We start from the raw sequence: 27794 nt of genomic DNA, 5'->3' as shown, positions 1-27794 counted from the left end.
TGGCAGTTCGGGCTGGACTGTTCCCATGAGGCACAGGGTCAGACTAATTTGCATATAGCCATGTCTGAACTGGGGTGGCAGAGTGGGCTAAAGAACGGTGATGGATTCAACCCAGATCTTTTGACTGGGTGTGAGTGTTTGATTGATTTGGATGCTCCGTTCATCACCACCCCCTTTTGTACTGCTTGTGGCCGCCATAAGTGTGGCAGGCTATGCTCAGACGTGAGTCCCTTGCTCACTTTGCCACTGGATTCAAGCAAGCCGGGCTGAAGACGGCTGGAATGCCAGAAACCGGTCCTCGGAAGCTTGTTTCCGGTCCAGGGAAGACATCGCTTGGCAGTTCGGGCTGGACTGTTCCCATGAGGCACAGGGTCAGACTGATTTGCATATAGCCATGTCTGAACTGGGGTGGCAGAGTGGGCTAAAGAACGGTGATGGATTCAACCCAGATCTTTTGACTGGGTGTGAGTGTTTGATTGATTCGGATGCTCCGTCCATCACCACCCCCTTTTGTACTGCTGGTGGGCTTGCAGCACTGGTTGTGCCCCCCACAGAAGCGGCCTAGAAAATGATGTCTAAGGTCTGCCATTGCAGAACCTGCGTGCAGTCTGGTACTGCCATGCTGACTGCGCAAGTACACCTACTTGCCAGTCCCTAAAACCTTCCCTTAACTTCATGTTAGTCACCCCTATGGTAGGCCCAAGGGCAGGGTGCATTGTCAGCATAAGGCAGGGTCAGCCCTGATGTGTGTGGCATGTCCTAAGAGTGAATTACAGCCATTTTTGTTTTTCACTATTGTAAGGCTACCTGCTCTTCTTAGGCCAGACTGGGCTGCTGGGATTATTACACTATATAATCCTAACAGACTCAGAGAGCATGGTGGAAAGTCGAGTTTAGTATCCCTGAACTCAGAATTTGATAACACATCCTTTAGGATGGATGGTTTTTAGATTCTGAGTTTGAAACTAGCACTTTTAGAAAGTGACTAGTTTCTTGTCTAACTGTCAAACGGTCTCTGCTGATTTTTGTGTGTGTGACAGGAGCTGGGTGGCTCCAGAGGTCTGAATGAGTCAGTGTGGGGTGAATGAGGCATTTGCGTTGAGAGTGGGAGAAGAGTAGTTCCTGATAGCCTGCCCTGCCTGACACAATACTGGCTCCACCTCCTGCCAGGCGACTGATGGCCCTGCCCCTGCCAGTGATAATACTGGCTCCACCTCCTTCTGGGCGGCTGAAGTCCCTGCCCTGCACCGTGAATAGGCCAGGTGCCTCGGCCTGGCAACACCCACAACAAACCCAGGATGGGGGGGGAATTCCCCTGCATGGACAAAGGGATCAAAGCAGAAAAGGGGTATAAGAGAAGGACCCCTGAACCAAAGAATTTAGATCACTTCTGACAAGGAAACCTACACCAAGGACAAGAAGCCTGCTGATCCAAGGACTTGCGTACCCCTTCTGCCAGAGTGATGTTTGCTGGGGGGAATCCTGCAGTTGCTTCTTTATTTTTGCCAAGGAACAAGGAGAGAGGAACTGAGTGTGTACTCTCAAGCTTTGCCAAGAAAATCTTCAAGGGCTGGAAGAGTGCCACTCTCCTGTTGAAGTCACAGGGCTAAAGGACTTCATCATCTGCTAAAGTTGCCTGCTGTTGGAACGTGGGAGTCCAGCGCATCTGAAAAACCAGCAATCTCGTCGTACGCCGCCGAATCCAGCTCGACATCGTGAGTAACGGCTCCAGTGTCCCGCACCTTCGACGCCGGCCGCCGGGCTCGATCGACGCCAGTAGCGACGCCGCTACCGAGCACCTCGACACTGCAGCCCCTCTCGATGCCGTGAGCGCTGCCCACTCTTGCAACAACGACATCAACGACAACGCCGCTTCCTGCTTCGCCATCGTGAGCGCTGCTCCAGCTTGACACCTGTCGATGCCGCTGCAGATCGCCCCGACTCCGAGGCCCGATCGACGCCGACGACTCGACGCCGGTACATCTCGACGCCGTGGATCATCGTTTTCTTCATTCTAAAAGGTACTGTGTTTGTGGGGTCTGTTTCGACTCCGGGCTCGACGTAGCGCTCCTCGCGGTCCACGCCGAACCTGTGGAATAGCTTTGCCTCGACGTCGCGTGACTCCTGTGGGGGTTACATTGTTGCCAAGAACTGTGTTTAAAGAAGAAGATTACTTTTGTTGCTAAAGAACTGTTTACTAAGAAGAGACTTTACCTGAACTATTATTTTTCCTTCCAAAGAGTATTTATTGAGATTGTGGTATATTTTTGTCGTTATTTGGTCTTGTGCTAAGCCTTATATAAACATACTTATTTTTATAATACCTTCTGTGTTGTGTCCATTTGTGGTGTATTCACTTTATTACTGTATGTGGTCATAAATGCTTAACACACTGCCTCTGAGATAAGCCTGTCTGCTTTGCCAAGCTACCAAGGGGGTGAGCGGGGGTTATCTGAGGTGTGATCCCCTTGCCCTGACTAGAGGAGGTGGGTCCCTATTTGTCAGAAGTGTATACCTCTGCCAACTAGAGAACAGCCGATTCTAACATCCAGTGAATAATGTTTGCGCCATTTACATTCCAGAACCCTACATGTCCTTTTACTTGCTCTTAGCTGTTCGTTAAACCAAGGAGTAGCTGGTGGGTACTCCCTAAAGTTTGTGAGGACATGGGAGTGGCGTCTTCCAAGTTGGACTTCAGCCAGCATTCCAATGCGGTGGCGTCACATTCAAGATCGCCAACCAGCATTGGAGCGGATGAAGCCTCACTCCGCGAGAGAAGAGATTTTTTATGGAAGCATCTGTATTTTCGTTCAGTCCTAATAGATCCTAGGTTAAGTGAACCTTCTCTGAGAAATATATTTAATCTCAGCATCACTGTGGGAAAATTTGGTGCAGCTAACCCAGTGGTATTTGAGGATAATCTTTCAACTGTACTGGGCTTCATATGAGGCTGTAGAAGATTCTTCCTAACATGATTTGCAGTACCAAGTTTCCCTAACTTTCTCTGGAGCAATCAGGGCAACCATTCACACAGATGATTGGCCCAACTTAACTAGACTTCACTTCATTCACCAGATGGGTGCAAAGGTCAGTGCTATCGAGCCAGGTTATGAATTGATTCTAGCCAAGAGAGGGGTTCCAGGCAGTGATGTTAGGGCCAGACCTTCTCTGCGTCTCATGATAGATTGCTGCTCAGTGCATGTGATGGCCAGCTCCCTAATTCTCTCGATCTTAGTTTTGTGACAGACAGACACACACACAAACACACACATTCTCTTGCTCTCTTTCACTTCTTTGTGTAAAAATACACCCAGGGGTGCTCCTGCTATGACTGCTCCTAGAGGGTTTCCTACTGAAAGCATGATCAAGTGTACCCTTACACACAGCTCTTCAAGTCACCCATTCATCCATGTAGGACATATATTAAAAGTTAACTGAAATGACCTGAAAACCCACTCAGATCTAAGCAGATGCAAAGAATACACCAGCTGACATTCAAAGAAGCTAGCATTAAGTTCACACATTTCTGCATTTTTTCACAAGGTCCGTCAATGTGCGTGTCTGTTAATCCAGAGGCTTCTAATGCAGCAGAAGTTCAAAATTCCAGAGAGAACATGCCCTTTAAGTCGCTTGCCAAGAGTGAGCATTCCTAGTAGGGTACTCACCAAGGAAACCATCCACAGTGAGGCACTCGCCAGAGTGAACATTCCCATTTATGCACTCGTCAGAGTGAATATTCTCAGTAAGCCACTCATCAGAGTGAATGTACTCAGTAAGACACTCATCAGAGTGAATATACTCTGTAAGCTGCTCATCAGAGTGAACATATCCAAAATACAGAAAGCAAGTTCCTAGCCAGGCTTTCTTCTGTGTCACACTTTACCTCTAAAGTCAAGCCTTTTTGGTCTTTCTCAGGTAGTAGCATCTGAGTAAGATCTATACGACTAAATATGTATGTACTTCTACCCAGACACTTAAAAGTATTTATTACTGGTGGGTTCTCAATGGCAACTCCCTCTCCTTATTGTTATCTGGGGTCCGTTTCATGAAGATTCTTTTACCAACTAGATCTTACCTGGCTGCTATGTTTTCAGATGCCACAGGAGCGAGGACCAGTCTATAAAGTGACCTCCAAACATTTGCAGTGAAATTGTGATCAGACCTCTCTCTTTAACTTATAATTTCTTAGAACATGTCAGCATGTGCATCTCATATGTAACTGACAGTGAACATTTCTTATGTAGCACACACTGCATGTTATCTTTAGACACAAAAGCTTTTGAAAGAAAATCCAAGACCTCCAGGGTTTCACATTTCTCCTAACCCACCCAGGGAATTTGCTATCCAAACCCTAGTTAACTTCTCCATGTTAACCTGGGTTTAGATAGCAAATTCTTTGAAGACCACATATGATTCCATAGTCATCCTAGCCTGCTGGGGTTCCATAAATCATCTACAGGTGCCCAGAGATATTGCAGGAAACTGACTTAACTAATGATCAAGACTACTAGTTGCTAATTTGAGAGGTGCTAGTACATTGCTCTACCTTAGCACACCTCAGCTCATTCATGAGGTCAAGTCAAGCCATGGTTTATGTGCAATAAAAGACCCAGTTTCAGGTGATGGACAAACTTAACAACGAGTTTAAACCCCACTCCTGCTCTTTTTTTTCCAATAAAGTCTAAAATTATATCTGGATGCCACTACCAAGGAAACCGGCACTAGCAGACCTGCAATTACCAATAGGACTTTCATCATGGGCAGCTTTGTTTTAGTGCATCTATCTCAGAATACCCTGTGCATGTTCCTCAACATGACCAGTGAGAGCGCTCATACCCCCAAGGACCATCTTGCTGCAAACTGGTTCAAATACAGGAAGAGAAGAAAAGCTGTAGACCGAGCAGTAATAAACTCCAAAGTGTTAAAAATGCATGCAGTAGAAACAAAGCACACTCCATGTTCATTTTAACATCACTTGCTCCATCAGAAGAAAAAATGAATGATTCCCCAAAAAATGTAGGATTGAGTGGGCGGGGCTTGGAGGGTCAAGATGGCGGTCGCACTCTAAGAGTGCCCTGGACCACTCCGTCATCTGCCCAAGTATCCTGACCCATTGGAGCCGACACAACAGCCTGGCGAGGAAACAATAACTTACTGGATCAGTTAGGCGTGTTCCGGTGGAGACTGAGACCCAGACGCGTCTGCAAACGACCAGATTCAGGCCAATCCGCCCTGCGCGGCTTGGCAATATGGCAGATTGATCTGCGGCTGCGGGAGTGCTGGTGGGTGACCCCTTGTATGGAACTTGCTGAGGGACTCGCAGGTCCCTCGCTCCCAAAGTGGCCAAAAATGCAGATAATCCAGAAATGGGGTGTCTGACATCGGTGGAGAGGCCCCTGGGTCACCCACACTGGACTGCTGTGCCATGGACAGTGGCTCAGGCTGGAGGCGGGATGCTCCCTGTGGCATGAATTTCTCCTGCCTGCAGCGGTAAGCGGGGGAGCCAGGGTGGGGTTAGCCCAGCCCCCGGCAGCCTTGACCTGGACTGTGGGATCCTGCAATGGAAGCGGCCCTCGGGGCTGCGGACCCGCTTGCAGCTCTGTGGCCCGACTGACTGTGGAGACCTGCCCCCACAGGGTGTCTCCTGTCATGCCTGCCTGCGGCGCCCTTGAAGTGAGGAGAGTTGGGTGCCTGCCAGCCTGGGCCACGCATGGCCTTCCATACCTCGAAGGAGACCTTTGAGCACTAACGCCGCATTGCGGTCCTCCAAAGGGGATGATTTCTCCTTACAAGAGTGCCAACAGAACTGAAACTTCCCGGTTGTGAGGAGCAAACCTGTGAGCACCACAGAAGAGCAGAGGCACCCGGATACTGAGGTCTGGCGTGGTGCCACTGATTGAGCCAATCCCCCTGGGTGAACTCTAAAGCAGTGGGGCCTGGGGGTCTGGGGCTGGAAAGATGAGTTTTCTGTAACCCCTACCCACAGGTACCCCAGATTAACCCTTTCCAGGGGCTTGGGAGGGTGAGCCGGGCTCTGGGGAGAGTACTTGAGACACGGTCCAGGCACGCGTTGTCCCAGGCACGCCAGGGATGGACCGCCATTAAATCCTGTGCCTCCCTCGCTGGTGGGGGTTGTCGGCCATTTGGTGATCTATGGCGAATAAGCAAGACGCGGTCCGAGCTGGCAGCTGCCCTTGGCCCATGGTGAACCCCTGCGGCACCCGAAGGCCTAATTTGCACCTGACGACCCGACATGGCAAACGTGGGCCTGGGGGCGCATTGAGTGGTTCCGACTGAACCGCTGTTGCCTCGGCAGACTGTGGGGTGCTGAGGCAGCGGTGATCCCGCCCAGGGAATACTCCCATCTCATTAGTTCCGGCCCACCCTCCCAAGCCCATCTGGGAGAACTATGAGACAGCATTGAACCATTGGAGCCCGTTGCCCTGTCCCAGGATGACCCCACACTGACCATGTCTACTCTCCACAGGCTACTCCCCTCCCTCAAGATACAAAGTTTGCAGAGTCGAAGCTGAGGCCACTCGCATCTGAATATCACCATGGGGAAGGACCGAGGGCCCAAGCCTCCCTCAACACAGACTAAGGTGGATCAGTACACCATAACGGACCCAGGAATGGCGACCGGGGCTGGTGGGAATCCTGCCCCTGCTGAAGTGGATCTTAACACCATCCTGAAGGCCATCAATGCCTCACAGGCATCAGCTGAGAACAAGATTGGTGAAGTCCGAGTAGATGCGTCTCTCCTCCGACCGTTTTCCCCTGTTTTGTTGGATCACATTGTTCGTCATTGCAGTACTCCTTTTCCACAGCATGACAGCACACGCACAATCCACTTGATGGCACTAGAACCACCACTCTGCGACCAGGGCATATCCCAGCCAGTTCTATGCCCATATCAGCCCCCATGGACACTCAAGATCGCCTAACCCAAACATGTGACACACACAATGTATCGGAGAACCTCTCTAAATGCTGTCATGTAATGTCAATGGCCTGCTTGACAGGGTAAAGTGGACCACAGTCCTGCGATACACCCAATGCCAGGAATCGACATAATCCTGCTCCAGGAGACCCACCTCATGGGCAATCACTGTCCCTTCCTTTGAAGATACGGCTATGATAAGGATTGGCACTCAGGCTTCACTTGAGGCGCACGGGTAGTGGCAAGCCTCCTAAGATGCATCCTTCCCTTTGTACTTGCGCAGACCACTTATGACCCCCTGGGATGCTTCATGGCCTTGACTGGAACAATAGGAGAAAATACCCTTAACCTACTGTCCATATATTCTCCTCTCTCGATGCTCACAGTGACACTGAAGTAAACTACTGAGCTTATTGTTTCCCTACCACTGGGCATGACGATAATTTGGGGCGACTTCAACGCGGTCATGAGACCAGACCATGACATCACGGCTACACCCTCCGCCACACAGACCTTACATGCCAAACAGCTGGTAAAGTGGGAAAGTGCCCTCGGCATCTGTGACACCTGGAGGACATGGCACCCCCATAGTAGGCAATTCACCCACACCTCTGCAGCACACCACACGCACGCGCAAATAGAAAAGATTTTTATGCCCACCCTGGACTGCCACAGGGTCAGAGAGATCACTATCCTCCCTCGGGCATCTCAGACCACTCAGCTCTGCTCCTGAGAGTGGGTGACCCCTCTGATGCACTCCGTCCTATGTAGTGGATGAACGCATGGTTCCTTCAAGACAAAGACTTTAAGAAAGCAATCGGAAAGGAGCTCCAGCAGTACTTCCTCACCAATGAAGGCTCTGTCCCCTCTGTGGGTACCCTCTGGGAGGCTGGCAAAGCCACCATTCATGGCTTCACTAAAGGTCACCTCAAACTCAAACGCTCGGCCCAAGACAGTCAGGTTGCACTCCTTGAAGCTCAGGCAACCCTCCTCAGGAAGCACGCACCTGAAGACCAAGAAGACCTCCAGGCGTGGAAACTATCATGTTTGAGAGACGAGATTAAGAAAATCTCCATGGAGTCTGCCATAATGTTATGGAGGTCCTCCATTGCACGAGTGTACGGCTGGTGGGATATGAATGGGAAGATTTTGCATAGACTAGCCACGTACCCTTTGTCCAACCGCATAATTCCAGAAACCCGGGACCGGAGGGACTGACCCACCGCTCTCCCTCGGCACAGGCCCAGACATTTCTACCTGTTACTGTAGACTCTATCCGGCGCAGCAACCAGAGATTTCTCTCTCTTAGTTGATCAGTCTGGAGCGCCTCCTCCTCCCACGCCTCAATGCGAGCGAATCATCATACACTGACCTTCCTATTACCTGGGAAGAAATCAATGAAACCATATCGTGGACCACTTCAAGCAAGACCCCAGGTCCTGATGGCTTTCCACAGGAGTACTATGCAACATACCGGGAGATACTTGTCCCACTCATTCCCTCCAGAAACTGATGCAGCCACCATAGTTGTTATCCCTAAAACCAGACCACCATCGTCAGAGTGCACAGATTACCGTCCCATCTCTCTCATTAATACAGAGGTTAAAATATTTGCCTCTGTTATGACCCAACTACTGAGACCCTATCTCATCAAACTGATTCATCCCAACCAGTGTGGATTTATGCAGACGCAGGGGACTAGGCATTGTTTCAGGCGACTCCACCTGACTCTAGCGAACCGTCCATTATTAGTTCCGTACTTTGCACTCCTCCTAATTGATTTTGAAAAAAGCCTTTGACTCGGTCGATTGGCAATATCTGGAGGATGTGCTCGCTGTAGTTTAGTAAGAGTACTGGACTCTAGACCCACAGCAGGGGTACCCATCAATGGAGAGCTCTCGGAGGCGTTCGCGATTGGGAGGGGAGCAAAACAAGTTTGCCCCCTCTCACCCCTTCTTTTCACCCTAGCAATAGAGCCCCTTGGCTGCCTTATTTGATTGGATGATCTGATCTAGGGATGGAAGTGGCACAGCTCATATGAGGACAAAATCGCCCTATATGCAGACAATGTCCAACTTTACCTCGCAGAGCCAGCCCAGTCTGGCCCCCATGCCTTCAGGTGTTGCACTCCTTCAAGCAGGTTTCTGGTCTGCGGTTGAACTCAAACAAGTCCACCCCGATCCCTTTGCACATATCGAGAGATTGTTTGGACTGGCAATCAACAATACCCATCCGGCGCCAATCGTTCAAGTATCTGGGAATCTGGGGCGCATTGCTCCCTGAGCTCACCTGATCACTCAACATCACTCCACTAGTTAAAAGGGCCAAAGAAGATCTCCATAAGTTGCAAACCCTGACGCTTAACCCCTGGGGAGAGTTGCCCTCTTCAAAATGAAGATCCTCCCCAGGTTCCTCTACAATATTCAGAACACCCCATTCCATTTTCCACAGACCTGGTTCAAGGACGTAGACGGCCTCACCGTCAAGTTCCCCTGGAGTGGCAGGAGGCTGCCAATGTCTTTATCCCAATGCCGGATCCCGCCTTTTGATGGATGTATGGTCATGACTAATTTATATTTATATTATCTAGCAACCCGCATACTCACCCTCCATGGCTGGTTCAACGGGGGCTGGTCTGACCCAGCATACACGATTGAACTGACCGAATTAGGTCTTTTCAATATCCAGGTGATAATGTATGGGGGGCCTATACCCAGAACCCTACTGGTGGTGACACGGGCAGTTCTCCTGGGTTATGTTTTGTTATATTATAATGGCTTATAGAGCGCACGGCTGCCCCAGCAAAGAGACGTCCCGGTGTTGAAAGCAGAAAAATGCACAGCTAGTGGCCAGAAGGCGACTTAGACCGGAGGGAAGAGGAATGTTTTGGCAGCTTTACGAAAAGGCAGATTGGTCTTTATACTGCGGATGGAAGAGGGGAGAGCATTCCAGACTTTCGAGGCCAACACACGGAAGGAGCGCCCTCCAGCATGGACCCTCCTCACCCTAGGGACAGCCACAAGATGCTGTCCCATAGAACGAAGTAGGCGGGAGGGGGTATAAAAGGTATGCAAATTGGCCAGGATACAAGGAGAAGAAAAATTCAGGATTTTGAACGTAATGCAGGGGGCCTTGAATTCTATGTGCTTGGCCACAGGCAGCCAATGGAGGCGACAGATGGCATTAGAAGTAGTACACCCCCAAGGCAGACCAAGGAGAGCTCGGGCTGCCACATTCTGAACCCTTTGTAGTCTGACAATTTCAGTCTGCTTGGTCCCAAACAGAGGGAATTGGCAGTCTAGGTTTGGTATAATCAAAGCCTGGACAATAACCTGCCTGATTGAGGAATAAAAGAAACCCAACAGAGGTTTGAGCCACCTCAGTAGCCCAGAATAAGTCCCAGCCACCTTCTTGGTTTGGGTCTGGAAGCTAAGGGCATTGTCAATACAAACCCCCAGGTTTTTTACTACCTGTTTAGGGGCAGGCGCTAGCCCCAGAGAGGCATGCCACACTCCAGAGCCCTGAGTCGCTCCCTACCAGCAGTATCTCAGACTTGCTGGTGTTGAGCTGGAGACAGTTGGCAGTCATCCACCTGCGACAGCCTCAAGATTGGCATGCCTCCCTGTGCCATACCCAAGGGAATGATAAGCTAACCCAATGCCCACCGCTCTGGCGAGGCACCTGGCTTCAAGAGGTGTGTGCATTAGAGGGGTTCCAGACCTGGGACCTAATTGGTATCTCTCAGTTAGGTGATGTGTGGACTGGCGAGCATATGCGCACCTTCCAAGAGCTGCGAACTCGCTATTCCCTCCACCCATCGCAATTCAACAAATACTTGCAACTGCGCCACACCCTCTGCACACACATATCAAACGGTGCGACATTACCAGAGTACAGCCCCCCAGAAGCACAGATCATGATGGGAAACTTGGGAGGGGAGGAGTGTCACGTATATACCGTTCCCTAACTAACACTCCAACCAACCTGAACTGACTCAGAAGTCAATGGGATACCTGGGTGGGCACCCTCGAGGAAGAGAATTGCAGGGACACCTTAATGGCACCCAAAACCATCACCACCTCAGCCAGGCTCCCCTTGGTCCAATTGTTCTACTTTCATACTGCCTACCTGACCCCCAGACGTCTCCCTAGCGCTGGCCTGAGATCGAATTCGGCCTATGCTCGCTGCAATCGAGACCAGGCAGACTTCTACCACATGGTGTGGGACTGCCCTCGTCTATCACAATACTGGGAAACACTTGAGAGGGAGCTCACTAAAGTCCTGGTATGTGAAGTCTCACACAATACCCTGAACACACTCCTGGAAATTCACAGACTGACAAGAGGGGTCCATAGCTGACAAACTCTTCCTGGGTACGGCCATGATGGTGGCCAAAAGGGAAATAACTGGAAAAGCCCTACCCCACCAAGCATAACGAAGTGGCGCAAAGGGATGGATTGGTGGACACAGGAAAAACTTCTTCATGAAGCTAGAGGGTGCCCGGCAAAACACCACAAGATCTGGGGCAAATGGTTGGGCCAAATAGAATAGTTATGCTTGTCTCACTAGTTCCAGTCAACTGTATGTGGCCTGGTGAGACTCTAGTTTGAACTGCATGCTAAACCTTAAAGGCATACTATGGTTACTACTTACTGTCACTGCAATGTGCTGCACTGTTCTTATCTATGTTCTATTGTTCACAAAACCAATAAAATTGTGTATAAAAAAATAATAATGTAGGATTGATACGACAAGCTGTGGTGCCTACTGGAACTACAGTAGGCTGACTCTGTCAGCACCTGGATATTCAATGGTTTTGGGGTCCTGATATAGGCTTGTGCTCTTCAAGCCATTTTCAAGTAAATGTCGTGAGATTTTACAGCATAAAAAGAGACAGAAACTACCATTACAGACCGCACAACTCCAACTGCCTTGGTGGGGGTTGGACGTGCAAGTTTGTTCAGCTGGCAGTGTGCTTTGTACATAAACCACAGCACAGGTATGTGTTCCTTGAAATAATTATGTTGGCACTCTTACATAGCTGAACTGCATATACAAACCTGTTTCTCCTGAGACTACTTTAGCAGACTCAGCCTCCTTCCCACTCTAGTCTTGCACTGAGAGGGCTGCTTCTGAAGCGCAGACCAATCCTTGCTAAAATCGGTGCTCCACTGACTTAATTGAGCCAAGTCCTATTATTTTCGAAAACCGGTTTGTTTACAAAAACTTGCCCTGCAGGAATATTCACGAGTAATAAAAGACATAGCAAACAATGGCGTTGTACATTCCTATCCAAATATCCCAATGCACAGGAACAACTGTTAAATACTTAAAAATATTAAAGAAAATCATTGCTTTTCTACCTGTTTCAGTCTAAATCCTGTGGGTTTTGTTCAAGAAGGGCTCCGCGCTGGAAATGAGCTTCTCTCAAACATGTGGTCAGCTGTTCTGGAATAGTGTAAACTACTGAGTCCATGAGCTTCCAGTATTGTTCTTACCAGGCCAAACTGTGAGAACCTTGAAGAACAAATAATTTATATTGATTTTGGAGTGGGTGGGCTTTCATACCAGCCAATCACATTTCAGCTATCTGCTCAATACGATTCAATGCCTAGCCTACATCTTAGAAGGGAGGGAGGGCTTTCACATTAACTAATTCTTGTCAAACATGTAACAGGAAAAATCTGATCACGCTAGAGACAAATTATACTTCACACTCTCAGCCTCAAATCACAGTTATCAATTCGCTCAGAGCCCTGCCTCTAAACGTCTTACATTTCGTAGTTGATTTAATGAATTTCTAACTCTCTGATAGCACTACTTACTGAAGCCTAAAACTGTTCATACAATTCGTTGTTTAACAGTTCAGAAATCGTAATGCCACTCGTGCTGCTTTCCCTCACTTCTGTGCTTGAGTTGCAGGGACAGATGTCCATTCCTTCAGCGCGCTTCTACTGTGAAGCTTACCAAACTGGGTGTTTATGTAGTGAGGTAGTCAGAGGTTACTGGCAGTGCTCGGTCAGGGTGCTGGTCTGTTAGAGGTTTTTTTGCAGTCCAGGCCATTTATGTCATGTGGGGCTCTTCTCAGGTGCATGACCGCTGCATTCAAAGACAGCCTTCGAGGCAGCTGACTACTGCTCATCATCAGGAACATATCACCAATGCGGACTATTCCATATTTACAGGACTAAAGTACTCGCTGCCGTACATTATAAAGATATTGCAAGTCAATGACACGTTCTGTGACCATAAAGAGGAACAAGGCTAAAAGGCAACATTTCTTTATAATAAGTTCAAAGAACTCTTCTGATTTGCAATATACTTTTAACTTACAGCAGATAGTGATTAATTACTTATGATGCATAGTGACACTGTCACCTTTCCAACAAACCAACTGTTGTCTTACTTTATCATATGCAAGAGATAGTATTGTTACAGACAAGAAGAGTAAAAGCTAAATCTTTATTCTGAAATCAAACCATCAAAAAACAGGTGCTAATTTCTGTCAAAAAGAATTTAGAATTAATTTAATGTTGACTGTGTAGAAACACGCAGAGATACTCAATCTTTCTTGAAATGATCAATAGCATGCAAAAATATAACCACACCATTCCGGGCTAAGATCTTAGGGAAAATCATCAACAGAAACCTCACCAAATACCTCAACTACCACAAACTCCACAACACCACTCAGTCTGGTTTCAGACTCACCACAGCATGAAAACGGTCCTTATTGCTGCTATGGACGACATCTGCATGAATCTTGATGAAGGAGACGTGGCGACTCTCATCCTCGTGGACCTCTCTACAGCGGTTCACACAGTCTCCAATTCCATAATCACACAAACCCTATGTGACATGGGATTTCAATTGCAAAAAACAATGACACACACTCCGATAGATCTGCTCCTTCCTTACTGGAAGGACTTGGTTAAACAGCCTGGCACCTTACTCTTTGAGGCCTACCACCTCATCTGTGGAGTTCTGCAAGGATCCTACCTTAGCCCTTCCCTCTTCAATGCATATAGGGTTCATGTAGCTAGAATAATCTGATCTCACGACATCACCATCCTCTCCTATGCCGACAATATGCAACTCATTCTCCCCTTCATGGCAAGATGCCCAGTATCAGGATCAAGTTCAATACATGCAAGACTGAAATCATCCACTAGATGAAGACCAACTGTCGGAAGTTGTAACACTGACAAGTCAGAAATGATGATCTTTGGAAATTGCATATCCTACTTGATCTTCTCACAGAAATACATTGAACTAAAGAGATAAATTGAGTGCCAGTCTAAAAGATCATTTGTTTAAAATAAAAGTAAGTGAAATTCTGTTGATATTCAACAACTTATGGTGCATTTTAATCAAGAAGCGACTTCTCATCTGTGCCCTTTCAAATAGCAAAACCTAAAGGACACATGTGTGTACCTACCATGCAATGATGAAACACAAATATTGAATAAAAGGGTTTTGAAGAAACTACAGGCTCATGCTATCATTTTGTCAAACTATATGACAAATTGCATAAAGTTTGTGATCATACTCTGCTTTCATTAACTCTGAATCAGCCTCTTGACATATTGAGTGGTAAAGGAAAAATATGCTACATTTTATCAAACAGCCAAAGAGAGAAATTGATGCCATTTTCTCCTAGTGTAAATTATCAGAATATTTAATATGTAAAAGCAAAATTTAGCTTCAAACTGAAGCTGTGCATTTAAAAAGCACATAAAAGTTTTACTTAAACTACAAATATAAGCAGAATGATCTATGTATTCAAGGAGCTAATGGTTTGGTGTCATCACACTGGTCGGAGTGAGAAGTGGCTATGATAAGAGCGAGGAATGGTTATGAGTTGCTTTAACTTTTATTTCTGAAATAGGCTGGAAGTAGTCCATCCTTACTGGAATGAAAGGGTTTCCTGTAATAAAAAGGGTTTACCATCCTCCGTTTTACGCTCCAAGCAAATATTTAGGTGAGCCAGATTAAACAAGCATTGGCAAAGGTATACATGTATGATGTTTAAAGGTAAAGGTGTAAGCGAGTATAGAAACAGAGAGATATGGAAATCACATTTTTAACTTGTTATCCTATTGTTGGAAAACTGTGAGCCCGGCATAATACATCAATAAGGGGAAGAGTCATTAAAAGGCACTCAGCCATCACTGACTCATCGACACTCAGACTGTATTATAGATATCACATGTATCGATCAGTCGCAACTAATGCGCAAGGGCGAATCATTTTTATGACTGCCCACGATCATGTCTTATCCCTACGCTTATTAATTTAAAAGCGTAATTTTTGTCCCCTTCAATAATGTTGACTGTCGGACACCGGTGACTCAACATAAGGATAAGCTCAGCAAGAGCAATGGATCTTACACTACGAAGCCCATAATGCACCATAACTAGCTACATGGAGTCTTTGTATAAATAATGGAAACTAAAGATGGATAAATGTTTGTTAACCGTGACCAGGGACCGTCTAGGTCCGAAACGCGTAGGTGGGGAACCTACAGGAAAATAAATAAGTGAAGTAATCATCTTCAAGTGGTTTGCGGCGTCTTCATTTTTGAAGCCTCTTTGCTAGGATATATATATATATATATATATATGTCAAACAATTATCCCCATCAGGGGATCAACGAGTCGCACACGAACTTGCCTTGCAGATTTTTATTTCAAGCAGAAGCGGCATTTAGACCAACATGTTTCGTTTCCTCCTGAAACTTCTTCTTAGGTATGCCCCTCCAATTATAGACGCTAGGTCTGCCACATATATATATATTCACTGAAAAAACCATAGGTTTCAGGTCATATATAGTTAGGTATTAGCATTTAAAAAAACGTGCAAATTCACTGAAAAAACCATAGGTTTCAGGTCATATATAGTTAGGAATTAGCATTTAAAAAACCATTGAAATTGCTCCAAATAGTTAGTTGTACTAACTATATTTCGCGCACCCGCAATCCACTGCTGATGATTTCACATATTACATCATTCATGACATGGTCGGTGACATCACTGATGGCATCACTGATGACATCTCAAATGACATCACTGATGACATCATCCAGTGACTGTGTGTTTCTGTAAAGTTTAAATATGTTTTACATATTGAAGAATGACTGGATGTATAAGTATCTGGATGAAAGATTTAGTAGGTACGTGACTGAATGTATGAGTGAGTGATTAAATGTGTCTTACTGAATGCATGGGTTAGTGACTAAACTGTCAGAATGTGTGCATCAGTATGTTTGTTGTTGTGTAAGCAACTGCATGTGTTGATCAGTAGCTATATGAGTGGCTATATGTGTTATTGATTGGTTGCCCGAGTATTTGTATGGGAGACTGAGTGTGTGTGTGGGTAGCTGGCATATATAAATGACGATACATAAGAGCCACTGATTGTGCGAGTGGCTCTATGGATCACTGTGTACTTGTATCAGTAATTGTATAACAAAGTAAGTATGTAAATGTAAATGTAAATGTAGTTGAGCTTATATAGCGCACAGCTACCCGCAAAGCAGGTGTCCCGGCGCTTGCTTAGGGAACCCTTCCTGATATTCCCCTGTGAGATAGCAGGGTATCCACAAGGTGAAAGTCAGGCATCCCGCCGCGAGGGGCCGTTGTGGAGATTAAGCAAGCTGTTGCCCAGAGTCGCAGAGTGTGAACCCGTGAGTCGAGGAGGCACCGGAGTGAGAATTATCGAGTCCGTGGAATTTTTAGCCCAAGACCCGCCGGGGCGGGGAATTGAACCCTGGTCCAGGACCGCTCTCAGATTCCGGGTCTGCCGCCTCTAACCCCTGAGCCACACTTCTCCACTATAAGTATGTGTTAGTATATGTTTGAATAAGTAAGGTGTTGTGTGTGTATAACTGTATAGTTGAGGAAATGAAAGTGTGATTGATTCTTTGCATGACTGACTAGATGTGTGAGTAACTCCATGGATGAGTGGCAGAGTGTGAGTGTCTGTATATGTGTTTGAGTGCAGATGATAGTGTTGTATTGATGAGTGACTGTATGTATGAGTGATTGTATGGGTAAATGATTGGATGTGTGTATAGACCTAGCAATCAGTGTGTGCGTATGTAGTAACTGGTATTGGTGTGTCAATGGTTTCAAGAAAGGTAGTCTGTGTTTAACACTGGGTGTATCAAAGGTTATATTAGAGTGTGAAGAAGTGTATCGTATTATCACATGAATGATATCATCAGTGATGTCAATTGAAATGTCATCAGTGATGTCATCAGTGATGTCATTTGAGATGACATCAGTGATGTCATCAGTGATGTCACTGACCATGTCATGAAGGATGTAATATGTGACATCATCCGCAGTGGATTGCGGGTGCGCGAAATATAGTTAGTACAACTAACTATATAGGAGCAATTTCAATGGTTTTTTAAATGCTAATTCCTAACTATATATGACCTGAAACCTATAGTTTTTTCAGTGAATTTGCAAGGTTTTTTAAATGCTAATTCCTAACTATATATGACCTGAAACCTATGGTTTTTTAAGTGAATTTGCAAGGTTTTTTAAATGCTAATACCCAACTATATATGACCTGAAACCTATGGTTTTTTCAGTGAATTTGCAAGGTTTTTTAATTGCTAATACCTAACTATGTAAGGCTTGAAACCTATGTTTTTTTCAGTGAATATATATATTTAATATAATATATATATAATTTTTATTTTCAAGTTTTTTTTTATATGATTACAGGGTCCGCGCTCCGTGAGCGCTCCGTAAGCACACCAAAAAAGCTGCTTTAATGTAGAAAATGTTTTTTTACACTTTTAACAACAGTATATTATTTTTGGAAGTAGTAATAAATCTCGCGAGGGTACGTCACACGTGCACGCAACGTAAGAGCTCCGTCCGCGCAACGTAAAAGCTTCGAGCTCTTACCCCCGAAAGTTTTATAAACTTTAAATCGTTATATCTACGTATTCATTGCACAATGTAAAGGTACACATTATCTGGGATAATAAAGAACATGTTAATTTAAACTTTTACAGACCATATATACCTTTATTAAAGCAATTATAAATCTCGCGAGGGTGCGTACTACGTAAGCGCATCGTAAGAAGATGTAAGTGCTCCGTAAACGGAACGTAAGCTTACAGAAACGCAACGTAAGCTTACGTAAGCGCTCCGTAAACGCTCCGTAAACGCTTCGTAAGCTTACGTCCAACCATGTGACCTCAGAACAAAAGATTCTATTGGTTTATAATACTTCCTACTCCAATTCTGGAAAGACCCCTCCCATCTTCATCATTCTTCTTTGGCTTTTGAGGAAGAAACACCTTTTTTCATCAGCACTTTGCTCCTGAAAAATCTATTGAAATGTCTGAACAGCAGCAACCTGAGCATTCAGAACATGAGGAACCTGAGCATTCTGAACACCAGGAACTTGAGAATCCTTCCAGTTCATCTTCAGATGAGTTTGTTCCTGAAACCCCTAGATCACCGAAAGAGTCCATAGTTTGGAAATTTTTTCAATTCCCAGATGGACAGAAAAAGGTAAATGCGCCTTTTGTCACATGTAAAAACTGTGACACGGTACTTTCCAGGGGGGATCCACAGAAGAAGTACAGCTTTGGAACTTATAGCATGGAACACCATGTCAAGAATATACACCCAAACAATTAGTGTAAAGCTGTAATGAAAAGGTCATCAGAGGAGCAGGGCTCTGCTCCCAGCACTTCTTCTCAATAAACAGCACCACCAATGCAAGCATCAACGATTGCAATTATCCAACCAGAACTTAAGAATTTGATGATGCAATGCATTCGTTGGCAGAAACTAATAGCCTTTGGACAAGAGTCCATTCAAGTTATCCTGCAAAAAAACAGGAAGCACAGGTGCATCCCATAATTTTTTTCTTTATTTTTCATAGTTTGTTCCGGTTGAACAATTATCTGCCTTAAAAAGTTTATTTCTTTACATCGTTTTTCAAACAAAAAAAAAACAGTTCTTTTTAGAGCTACCTCTAGTGGTTAAAGAAAGAACTAAATTTCTATGTTTGTATGTAAAAGTTTGTCATAGTGAATGTCAAAGTGCAAAACTATAAGGATGTGGTACAGCATAAACCTATAAGGTGTTTACCTATAGTATACTGTACTACTTCCAAAGCACTGAAATGTAACATATGTATATAAATATGTCACAACTCAATGGGCCAGATGTACGTAATCCCGATTTACCTACTCATAAATACCAAGGGCCCGATGTAGGTAATCCCAGAATATCACTTCTTAAATACCGAATCATACCAATTCGGTATTTAAGAACTGGCAATGGGGATGTAGGTATTTTTACCGAATTAATTACCGATTCGGTGAAATTTGGTAATTACCGATTCGATAATTACCAAATCTGGATTTGCCATGGATTCCTATGGGCCTTGAAGCCCATAGGAATCAATGGCAAATACCGATTCGGTAATTACCGAATCGGTAAATACCAAATCCTGCCAGGGGGAACAGGGTGTCACTTTGACACCCTGTAGCACCCCTGTTTTTGGCTTGTGTGCAATGGGACACACATACATGCCCTTAAGGAATGTATGTGTGCCACATGGCACAGGTGCACATGCACAGATGTGCATGTACACAGGAATTCCTTATTTACCACCCAATTGTATTGAGTGGTAAATAACGAATTCTTAGACGCCTCTAGCACGATCAACAGTGCTACCTACATTAGAATTTACAGATTTGGTATTTTTACCGAGTCTGTATTTACTGATTCGGTAATTTTACCGATTCGGTAAATACAGAATCGGTAAAAATACCAAACCTGTAAATAAATGCCTCCTACATAGGAAAAGGCATTTACCAGTCGATAACGGCCAAATTCAGCCATTACCGACCAGTAAATGCCTACCTACATCGCGTCCCAAATCATACCACTTCAATATTTAAGAGTAGGTAAATGGGATGTAGGTAATTTCTCTTTTGAAATTACTGAATCTGTTTAATTCAGTCATTTTACCGAATCGGTATTTACCGATTCGGTAATTGCCATTGATTCCTATGGGCCTTGAGGCCAATAGGAATCAATGGCAATTACTGAATCAGTAAATACTGATTCGGTAAAATTACCGAATTGTCAAGGGGGACAGGTTGTCACTTTGACAGCCTGTTGCACTCCTGATTCTGACTTGTGTGCCATGTCACACACATACATGTTCTTACGACAGATGTGCATGTACACAGCAATTCATTATTTACCCCCGAAAGTGTTATCGTTATATCTACATATTCATTGTACAATATAAAAGTACACATTATCTTGGATAATAAAGAACATGTTTATTTAAATTTTTAAACAACATATATAACTTTAGTTAAGCAACTTTTAAACAACATATATAACTTTATTTAAGCAACTTTTAAAAAACATATATAACTTTATTTAAGCAATTACAAATCTTGTAAGGGTGCGTACCAAACAGTTCTTTTTACAACTACCTCTACTGGTTAAAAAAAGAACTACATTTCTATGTTTGTATGTAAAAGTTTGTCATACTGAATGTCAAAGTGCAAAACTATAAGGATGTGGTACAGCATAAACCTATAAGATGTTTACCTATAGTATACTGTACTACTTCCAAAGCACTGAAATGTAACATATGTATATAAATATGTTACAACTCAATGGGCCAGATGTACGTAATCTCGATTTACCTACTCATAAATACCAAATCATACCACTTCAATATTTAAGAGTAGGTAATTTGGATGGAGGTAATTTCCCTTTTGAAAATACCGAATCTGTATAATTCAGTCATTTTACCGAATCGGTATTTACCGATTTGGTAATTGCCATTGATTCCTATAAGTCTTGAGGCCAATAGGAATCAATGGCAAATACCGAATCAGTAAATACTGAATCGGTAAAATTACCGAATTGACAAGGGGGACAGGTTGTCACTTTGACAGCCTGTTGCACCCCTGATTCTGACTTGTGTGCCATGTCACACACATACATGGTCTTACGACATGTATGTGTGCCACATGGCACAAATGTACATGCACAGATATGCATGTACACAGGAATTCATTATTTACCTCCGAAAGTTTTATAAACTTTAAATCGTTATATCTACGTATTCATTGAACAATATAAAGGAACACATTACCTGGGATAATAAAGAACATGTTTATTTTAAACTTTTAAACAACATATAACTTTATTTAAACAATTATAAATATCACGAGGGTGCTAAATCATTATATCTACATATTCATTATACAATATAAAGGAACATATTAACTGAGATAATAAAGAACATGTTTATTTTAAACTTTTAAACAACATATATAACTTTATTTAAACAATTTTAAATGTCCCAAGGGTGCGTACCACGTAAGCACATCATAAGATGATGTACGTGCTCCTTAAATAAAAAGTAAACGCAACATAAGCTTACGTGAGCACTCCGTAAACGCTCGGTAAACACTCCGTAAGCTTATGTCCAACCATGTGACCTTATAACAAAAGATTTTATTGGTTTATAATACTTCCTACTCTAATTCTTCAAAGACCCCTCCCATCTTCATCATTCTTCTTTGGCTTTCGAGGAAGCAACACCTTTTTTCATCAGCACTTTGCTTTTGAAAACTCTACTGAAATGGCTGAACAGCAGGAACCTGAGAAACCCCTAGAACAGAGAGAGAGTCCATAGTACGGAAATGTTTTAAATACCCAGAAAAATAGAAAAAGGTAAATGTGCCTTTTGTCACATGTAAAATCTGTGACACAGTACTTTCAAGAGGGGATCCACAGAAGAAGTACAGCTTTGGAACTTATAGCATGGAACACCATGTCCGAAATATACAACCAAACAATTGGAGTAAAGCTGTAATGAAAAGATCAGAGGAGCAGGGCTCTGCTCCCAGCACTTCTTCTGAAGCAACAGCACCACCAATGCAAGCATCATTGGTTGCAAATATCCAACCTGAACTTAATAATTTGATGATGCAATGCATTCGTTGCCAGAAACTAATAGCCTTTGGACAAGAGCATTCTGAACACAAGGAACTTGAGGATTCTTCTACTTCATATTAAGAAGAGTTTGTTCTTAAAACCCCTAGAACACAGAGAGAGTCCATAGTACGGAAATTTTTAAAAAACCCAGAAAGAGAGAAAAAGGTAAATGCGCCTTTTGTCACATGTAAAATCTGTAAGCATGGGCGGATCTAGCGGATCTCGCGTACGCGAAATTGCGGATTTACGGATTCGCAATCCGCGAAGATACGCGAACTCTCGCGGATTTGCGGATTTTCCCGTTTTTTGTGTTGGCGAGCGTTCGCGCCGATTTTGGGACAATTTCGCAATTGCGAACTTACTTTTTGGCACGCAACGGCCGCGACTATGTTGTTTCTACGTCTGGTTTATCATCACAGGCTCACAGCACCCTCTGTTTCACCACTGCCACCCTCTGGGACACCCATGCCACCCTCTGGTACATCCTCACTGCCACCCATTAGGTTTGTTTATCACTGTAGTTTATGGGGGGTGAAAAAAGCAAGCACACCTCCCCTACTTCAACTGCCATGAATTAATTTGGGGTTGATTAATGTGTCAGTTATTTAGAAAGTTCCAGTCTGGCTGGCACCTGCTTCCTTCCTTATCTGTAATTTGCTTTCTGTTGCAGTGAAATTTTTTTCACAGGACCTTTATGGTCTACTTGTAGCTATTCTATGAGCCTGCTGTTTGGGTCATAGCAGGGTCATAGAATAGTTGCAAACTCTGGAGGGGCCCCTCAGGAAGCACTACAGTGAATGTTACAAATGTTAAGTTTGAACTTTTGCACCTGCTCATTGCTTTCAGTTTAGCAAAAATCGTTTTTTCTGCAATTTCGCGCGTTTTTTGGGGCGCGAATCCGTGCGAGATCGATTTCGGGAGCCGCGAATGCTTGCGAATACACAAAAATTTTTTTTGCGACGTGTATGTTCGCGTGCTTTTGCGCGTGTTCGCGAGGCGCTTGTAGCTATACGTTTGCCAAGTTACCCTAGCGGTCGTACAAGGGCGTGGCCATCTTGTTTGCGTGACGTAATTCCGTTTCCGGCCGCCATGTGTAATCTCGCAAACTGTGCTGCTCGCTAGTACAATTTCGCGCGTGTTCGCGAGGAAAATCTCGCGCGAACTTACCCACGCGGTCGTGAACGGGCGCGGCCATCTTGTTTCTCATTCATTGCTATGGTTCTGGGCATGCTTTCTGTATCCTCTCTGAATCTCTGCCATCCTTTGCTTGTTTGAAGTTTATTTAATCTATTTTACTTATTATCTATCCCTCTATTTTTCTAGCTGTATATTTTTGTGTTTTCTGCTACTTTTAGTTACTTTTAAACTACTTTTTTAAACTCTTTTCTTTTCTTCTTCACTATTCTATTTCTTCTTTATCATTTAAGTTTATTTCTGCCCAGACCATGGTAAAGGGAGCCGGGAAGCACCCTGAGAAGGGGAAGGGTCCCGCACCCCGTGCCCGGCTCCCGTGCGGGCGTTTGAGGGGGGAGCAAGTGGTGCCACGGGAGATCTTCAGCGCGGAGGAGGTGGCCGCGCTCATCTTCCACGTCCAGCGCCGCCTCCCCAAGACGATCCTGGGAGGCGGCAAGATCGCAACTGGCTATGGCATCCGGGAGCGCCGGAAGCGGTGGGAGAAGGTGTGCCGGGCCATGTATAAGCTCTCTGGGGTCCGGCGCACATATAACCAGGCCACCCACCGCTGGACCGATGTCATGGACCGGGAGCGGGACTTGCTGGACGCGCTCGGCGTAGAGGTCCCCGGGCTTGGTGAGTAGTAGTAGCTATTCATCACTACTCTGTTTTATCCGGCTCTGTTATTTGCAAATCTTTGTTCTTTACCAAGAGCAATAATGCTGCCGATTACATTGTAGGTAAATTATATTTCAAAATCTTCTATGCATTTCAGGTGCACTGCTCTCCTTCTCAGTAGCCTTGCTTGCTACTATGCTTATTTGTTTTGTAAATTGTGTTCATTTCATTGGCCTGAGAAATTATGTATGAGTGTAGTGTAAAGATAAGAACTGCGTAATGCTAGACACTAAGGGTCATTTTTTCAATTACCGGCGCATCCCTCCAAAATAGCAGGGATGCGGCAGTAATTGTGTGCCATGCCACCACCACCCATTGGCCCAAAACGTCACAGAAGCCTTACGCATCTGTGCCGTAAAGGCGGCGCATTGCTGGAGTTGCGTGCCAACGATGGCGCAGCTCCAGCAATGCTCTGGGGTACCCTATCTCCCCAATGATGCATCAAGCCGTACGTCGGCTTCAAGCGCGCAGGGTTTGACTCATGCATCATTGTCTTAAAAGTGACTGATTGACATCTTGTAGATTTCCCTCAGCCACTTTTAGGATTCGTCCCTGCGCAGGTACGCCCTCCCTTGCGCCGGAACGCCCCCTGATGGCGCAGGGCTTTACAACGTGATGCATCGCCCATAATTTTTTTTTTTAATATATACGCCGCACCAACACCATGGCGATTGGCGAGTCTTTTGTTCTGCCGCTGCGTCACAAAAGTCACGCAACAATGGAGGAAAATGAGCCGCAAGGGACTTCTAAATCAGCCCCAACAGACTGAAGTCCAGTCCTTCCTTTAGACACATGGCTATAAGAAGAAATAGTGGTGGTGGTGGGTGGATTGATAGTTTGAGTATTCACTGATCTGCAAGCAGGATGGACTTTGTCTGTCACTTCGCGTGCTGCGGACTGCTGCCTGCAGTGCCAGGCCTAGGCAAACCTCTTTAGTAGTCTGTTTATTGAGTTACATAGGAACTTTCTAAGTCAACGGTCCGCAAATCAGGCAATACGAATAACGTAGTATACCACATGAGATAGATCCCGTGGAATAGTTGTCTATCTATTTGCTATTTCTCCAAAAAATGTTGTTATTGTTCTTTTGAAATGGTTGATTTGGTTGACAAATCTCATCCATGTTTTCTGGTCTTTCTTTCTTTCATGTTGTACATCAGCTCCCCCCAAGGGCAAGAGGACACAGGAGGAGGAGGGTGCTGTTCAGGATGCAGGCCAGGATCGGGCAGGCGAGGGCTCCTTTGCTGGCCCCAGTAAGTTTTAATTATAATAAAGAGTACCTATTTTTTCCTAGCGTTCCTCATTCGATTTTTTCTAAATCGTCTTTGATCTTCTTGTAGACTGGATATAAATTCTTATCCTGGCTCGAATATGACTCCCTGTGGTATTAGTAGATTATTCTTATTAGTCTGTCTGTGTAGCTAACTAAGATTGGACATTTGGTAATTCCATTGGACTCCCATCCTATTCAGCAATAGCTCTATGCACTGTCTCCTTACTGACTAGATAGTGTGGCAGAGTCATTCAGCTCCCGAAGTCACCGATGATTGATCCCCAATGATCTCTAGATTATCGTACGCAGGACAAGAGAGTACGGAGTCACAGCACAGTCAAGAAGTGTCAGAGGCACTCATGCTTGCAAAAATTCCAAAACCTTTAGCTCATCCACTCTAGTCTGGAGGACCAAAAACCACAGAGTCTATTTAAGTTTAAAAGCTTTATTAAAAGTAAACACATTTATTAAAATCTACTTTGTCATAAAACTATTTAACTGAAAACGGAAAAGTGCTTAGTGCTGACGATTAATTGGACACATTTCTTGTGGTCGAGCCGAGCTCTCACCTGGTTTGAACTTGATCCTGGTCGTGTTCTTAGGAGTCAAGCTTCTGTCTGTTAGGAGAAAAAGTGGTGCGTGTTAAAAATAAAAAGCAAGCATTCATCAGTTGTGCATAAAAGTGCAGCAAGACAACAGCCTTCCCTGGAAAAAGGGACATTTTTACTTTAGAGTAGACAGTCACAAATTATTACATTGTATTCTGTTTTTTTAACATTTCTCCTAGACCAAATATTATATAGTAGTGAGTGGTGTATTCTAACATTCTTAAATGTACTTTGTAGGTGTAACATCTGGTGACGGGGCCAGCGCGGAGGTGGCGGTGTTGGGCGAGGACTCGGAGGACTCTGGGGAGGAGGCGGTGCAAGAGCCGGCGGACGGTCCTGTGGGGGTTCGCACGGTGGTGGCGGGAACAGGTAAGCTATATATTCCTTACTTATTGAGATTGAAGACTGCATAGTGTGCTTTCTGCACGGGTGTATTACAAATCAACCAGGTAGTAGCCTCCTCGAAATGTACTTCGACTTAGCTGTGAAGTTTTTGGTGAGAAGAATCCCAATATGTTCTTAGACGAACGTGATGGATGGGATGAACGAAAAGCGAAAGAAGGGTGTAAGTAAGTGGGACGCGAAATTGTATGATGGCTGGCAAAGAAGAACGATATGTGTTTGCTTGGCCCCCGAGGTGGCTGGGAAGGAAAGAATATGGTATGGTGCATGGCTGGGTCAATGATGAAGCAAGGATGGGTGGAAGGACATCAGCCTGGGTGGGTGAAACAGAAACTGTATGTGTGCGTATACTTTGAATGAATGGATGCCTGGAGCATGGTATTCTCTGACTCTTAGATAGCACATGTGTATCTATAGAGAGTAGATGGTCGCTGGATGAACTAAGTGTTACCTTGAAGAGCATGTACCACCGCACCCGCACGTCCGTTCCAGTGTAGGGAAGGCAAGGAAAAGAAATTGTAAATGTGTCCAATACTACCATGAATAGTAGCAGTACTTTGTATTGCAACTGCAAGCACAGCATATATCTGGTTATTACGGTGGACACTCCGTACCTCTCTTAATAACTTTAGTTTAGTTGTAGTGCGTCATTCATGTGTGGGTGTATCACTGTTCACTCAATATTAAGCAAAGCACCTAAAGTCATCCCATATGTCATCAAATACGTCCCATGTGAAGTGATAGATAATCAAATTATTTATCTTCTTCATTTTCCTTTTCTAGTACTCATTTGCACTGTAGGGTGAAAGGTAAATTAATTAAGCAGTAGCCCTTGTAACAGAGTATTCTCAGTGCCACCCGTAATAGAAAAGTAATAGCTTCACCACCCGCATGTACTGGACGGGTACAGTAACGCAAGTCTGTCTCACTCATCATGGTGTGCAACTGTTTTTCTCGGGTGCAAGTTCACTGTGCTGCCATTCTGCCGGCTTGCATAAGATAACGTACCAATTTTCCTAAACAAGAGAGAAGAAGAAGAATAAGACTGGTGTACTGTCATAGTCGACTGTAATGGAAGTCCATAGTGGTCGTAGAATTTGTTCATTAAACTACCACTAATGTTAGAGCAAGGATGCAGAAGTGGGAGGTTACATAGATACTGTCCTCAATAGTTATGTACTGTGCTTTCAATTTGCTACTTGTACTGTGACCCAACTTTCGGCTCAATCACTTTGTGTTATTAATGCTAAGGAGCATTGGTTACAGACTATGTCTTTCTTTCTTCATATAGTTGCTCCTTCCAAATCAACATCACGGAGGGAGCAGGCGCGAATGGCCCGGCAACGGAGGCTGGATGCCACTGTCGCCGAATATCGGCGGCTGGTGGCCCTGGAGGAGGAGGAGGAGGACACGCAGTCGACCGGTGCAACAACAACATCCTCGACTGGGACCGCTGCATCCTCCTCCGTGACCCCACGGGACGCCAGCATGCGCAGTGCTCCAGCGGGACCGAGCCGGGCTAACAAAGACAACCGCCACCGCCAAGCAACAGAAAGACCAGCTGCCCCCCACAGGAGCTGCAAGGCACGCCAACGCCGCCTAGGAGTCCGAATGTCCTACCTGGAGCAGGAGGTCCAGAACTTTAAGAACTTGGTAGAGGGCCTCCGCTTCGAGCTTGCCACCCTCCGCAAGGAGTATGATGCCCATGCCG

The sequence above is a fragment of the Lissotriton helveticus genome, chromosome 1_1, assembly GCF_964261635.1.
Source record: "Lissotriton helveticus chromosome 1_1, aLisHel1.1, whole genome shotgun sequence".
NCBI classification, from domain to species: Eukaryota; Metazoa; Chordata; class Amphibia; order Caudata; family Salamandridae; genus Lissotriton; species Lissotriton helveticus.
Note: the sequence above shows the minus strand (reverse complement) of the source record.